General features: G+C 39.5%; 1 protein-coding gene across 3 annotated transcripts in view; it reads right to left on the bottom strand.

Moving 5' to 3' along the window:
- GABRA2 (gamma-aminobutyric acid type A receptor subunit alpha2) overlaps nt 1–4,405 on the bottom strand; it is a 121,618-nt gene that overhangs the window by 100,994 nt on the left and 16,219 nt on the right. The window lies entirely within an intron of this gene.

Here is a 4,405-nt window from a genome sequence, read left to right as displayed (position 1 = left end):
GGGGGGTTGATTATTAGGGGAACGTGTTGGTTTTTTCATACAATGTGTTATTACCGACAAAAGTGAATTGGAAAAAAACAGCTAATATTATATTTTTGCAAAATTATCATTACCTGCTCAGATACAATTAAAGGATAACACAGCACAGTTAGAAAATCTAAGCCATAAATTACCAAAAAGCATTTTCACAGGAATCATCTCAAACACATTTCCACTAGCTGAAACTAAAACCCTATACATACTTCCCAGAGGCAAGCATACTGATACTGTGGGTCTGGGGCAGGATGATTAGCATTTTTTACACTGATCACATGACACAAAGCAAAATGTTAATCAACCCAGAGTCTCCCCCTCCCAATCCATAGTTTCTCCATCATTTGGACTTCTCCTTTAAGAAACAACAACACTGGATTTATTTATATTGGTCCAGGTATGTGATTGCCTGAACCAATGTGAAACAGGGAGACACACATGCACAACCCCCCTCATTTTTTGCCTCATGATGGAGGATGAGCTGCACGCACAGACTGACAGACAGACACACACACATCTTCCCCTTTGACTTTTGTCTAATGAGGAAGGACGAGCGGTGTCCGTGCATGCACGCACGCACACACGCCCTTCTCTCTTGTCTCATGAGGGAAGATTGAGCCACATACAAATAACCTTTCTCACAGTTCTTTTTTTCCCCAGTTTCTTCTTTCTCTATGGGCAGAGAGGAGGAAGCCAGTCCACACCTCAGGGAATGAGCAAGAAGAGCCATTTGGCAATAGTTTCCTTTTTTCCTTTTGTTTGTTTTTTTTAACAGGTAAGGGCAATATGTCTTTTTTCAGCAGTTTGCAGCAAAGTTAAGAAGATGAGCTAGCCTTGGAATACAGCTTGTTAGCAATTCCCTTTCCACGGTGCTACCTGCTGGGCCTGGCTACTCCAAAGGTGTTAACAAGGCTTTCTCTTTCCCCCTGTGTGACCAGTTAATGCGGACAAATGCGGGGAAACCTGAGATTTTAAGTACAACTTCACAGCGAAGGAATGCAAGTCAATTTGCATTTCCCTTGCTGTATAGTCACACCCTCAGCGGGACCCACTTCTCAATAGACTTTTCAGTCATTGGACACTGCGTAACACAAAAAGGAAGCAGCATAATGGCCCTTTTAAAATCCAAAAGCTCATAGATAGATACAGTACTTCAAGAGCAACCAAAGTTTTCCAAGCCACAGTACTAGGAAATTCTATAAAATTCATAGTTCTATGAAATTTTAGTTTACTGGAATTACATGCATTTTTCTTTTAAACTGCTTCTGTGCAATTGAAGATTTGTATTCCTGCTATAAAAGCTGTCAGTTTAAAGAAATAGCACAGTAAAGCCAATAAAATAATGGACCTCTTTGAAAGAAACATGTATTAGAATTCCTGCTCAGTGATTAATTCAGGCCAATTCCAGAAATGATTTTTTTAAATGGTACCTGAAAGAAGGCTGTCCCTATTGGCTATGCCATCTGTGAGAGGTATGGAAAAATGATCCATTCCAGGAAAATCGCCATTAAGCGGAAAAAAAAACCCCATTGAAACACATTGAAACCCATTCAATGCATTCCAATGGGGTAAAAACTCACCATCCAGCGAAGATCCTCCATATGGCGGCCATTTTTGTTGCCTGTATAGCAAGGAATCCATCCCTAAACACAGCAGGGAGCCATTTTAATTACCCGGTGGCCATTTTAAAACTGCCAATCAGCTGTTAGAAAAATGTCGTTTTGCAAAGAATCGGTTCCCGAAGCAGGGAACTGATCATTGCAAAGCGAAATTCCCCCATTTAGACCATCGTTTTGCAATCGCAAAAAGATTGTCGTTAAGCAGATTTGTCATAATGCGGGGTAATCGTAAAGTGAGGCACCACTGTATCTACATTCCTGTATCATAGTTTTAATCAGTGACAAACATTGGTTTCAGCAGCATAAACAATTGTTTACATAAGAAAAAATTTATCTGTCTCCTTTAAAAAAACATTTTTGCTACTTTTCAGAGCAGTGCATTTTGCATGCATTTTCCCATTTGATGATGAAGTATGTCAATGTATGTCTTTCAAACATTTCACAAACAAATTTGTGGAGGAACAAACTGGGTAATCTTGTGTTAAATAATCAACCCAATTAATTTTTTTTTTACCAATTATTAATACAGTTTTCACTTCATCAGCAAAGCAGACTGATTTGGATTGTAGCAAATCCTACATTTGTCATTTATTCTCTGGACCTATCTCTATTTGCTCTCCAGCCCAGTCAGATAATGAACTGTAGAGAGAAGGAACGAAGAGGAAAGGGAAGACTAAACAACATGGAAGAGCACAGTTCCTTCCAGGGATATTGTGTATCTCTCTGAAAAGGGCTGAGACTATGATACTTTGCATAATTGAAATAGCAATGGGTTCCATATGATTCAGTACTATCTTCCAAATAACTGTGCTCTAGAACAGAGAGTAACACGGAGTAAACCAGCTCATATATGAATACTGTGGCATTCCATGGAACACCTATCTCATTGAGATGAATCTCTCAGCCTTGCTGAGCCTCCCATTTTTTCTCCTTTGCACAGTTGAATTTTAAATATAAAGAAATATATTTTGAAGCAATCATGCTAATTCATTTTGTTTCAATGGAAATCAGCAGCTTTGGAGACTAAAACCATAGGCTACATTAGTGTCGCAGCCAAAGACTGATTCTGTCAAGTTACTTATGCTGATGTTTGTCACAACTTGCAAAGTACAATAGAAATCCAGCCAAACTCTAATTCTATTTGTGCCAGTCTCTGAATAATCATAAACTATGCTGAAATAAGATAAGGAATAAAGCTATCATTCATTGTTTTAAGCAGAAAATCCTCTGTGTGTGTGTGTTAAATGGCTCCAATAGACTAAGCCATAAATATAGTTACAGACACTTATTGACTTCAAAGGATTTGCAGAAAGGTAAATAGCAATCAAAATAGATTCATTTACCACATTTTAATACCAAGCACTTTCTTTCCAATATATACTGTTCTAACAATGGAACACTGTGAAGGAGTGACTGAGAGTGTGACGTCCATGGTAACTGAGGCTGTGATGGAAGAGAATGGGACCAATATTGTAAGAGAGAGTGGGAAAGAACCAGCGATAATGGCGGGAAAATGCGAAATGGTGTCAGAAGAGAAAAAGGGGAAGGTAGAGATCTGCTTAGCTGAAGAAAGTACGAAAGGAAAAGGGGAGGAGCAACAACTGACTGTGGGAGAAAATTATAAATGAGCAGGGGGAGTATTAGTTCTGGGCAGAATTAGAGAACTGGATGAGAAGGAGAGAGGAGGAGAGGTGCGTGGAATTAGAATGCAAGAAAAGCCAAGAATTACTCAGAGATTTCCCCAATTTAAAGGTGGGAGGGTTGCTGCCAGACACCCCCCCCCACTTAAGACAGAAGGCGAGACAACATTTGAGACTCAAGAGTAGACAGTTATCATGTTCCGAGAGGGCAAGGCTGACGGAAACAAGTAATTTGTCCTGATAGGAGATTCAACACACCCCTGAGAGAAGGTGACTGGGCCCGGCATCAATGTTGCGGCACCATCTGCACGATGCGGAGCGCCTCTCTCCGGAGACCTATGGACCAGGAACAATTTAGCCAAGCACCCCAGTGAACTCGTTAGACTTTGGAAGGGAATTTACATCCCCAAGTTATGGCCTATTGCCGGAATTAACTTGTTTCGATCCAATTATGAACATTGAAAATTACGGAACCAATAAAGGCAAAGATATGAGTACAGTTAAAACGTCTCCAGTTTATTTTCCACACCAAATGAAGAGTTGCCCAAATCAGAAGCAGAACACGATCACAAACATATTTCAGGAATACCTTTTTGGTATCGTTTCTACTCTCTCTTCTCTTTCTCTCAACAATTTGTATACTGTATCTCCTTTAAGGCTTTGGGAAAACACTTCCACCCTCTCTGAAACAGAGTCTATATCACATTCAGCCAATCTTTCATCGCAGTTTCTCCACTAATTAAACTTAGGTTGGAAACACCTTGAGACCACCTTTGTGAGTTGTGTTATTTTGTAAAGAACATGAGTATCAATAAGAATGTTACTGGTTTATAACAGTAACAACACTTTATATAATACTAAGTGGGAATAAGCTCAAAGTTCTTAATTAAACTCTTTCCATTGTTTCTCTGTGCAAGAAAAAAAATGGATATGGAATACGCACGTAGATGGTTGTGGAGTTTTGTGTTAGCATACTATTGCCCACCTATATAAAATCCTGGGATTCTTCCCTATATTTTTATGGCTCTTTCCACTGAAGTAATTATGCCAATTCTGTTTCTAGGGCAAACAGGAGATTTGGGGATTAAAGCCACAGGCTACATTAGTACCACA

This window comes from Pogona vitticeps, chromosome 5, assembly GCF_051106095.1.
Source record: "Pogona vitticeps strain Pit_001003342236 chromosome 5, PviZW2.1, whole genome shotgun sequence".
Lineage (NCBI taxonomy): Eukaryota > Metazoa > Chordata > Lepidosauria > Squamata > Agamidae > Pogona > Pogona vitticeps.
The sequence above is the reverse complement of the archived record's forward strand: the minus strand, read 5'-3'. Positions and strand labels throughout refer to the sequence as shown.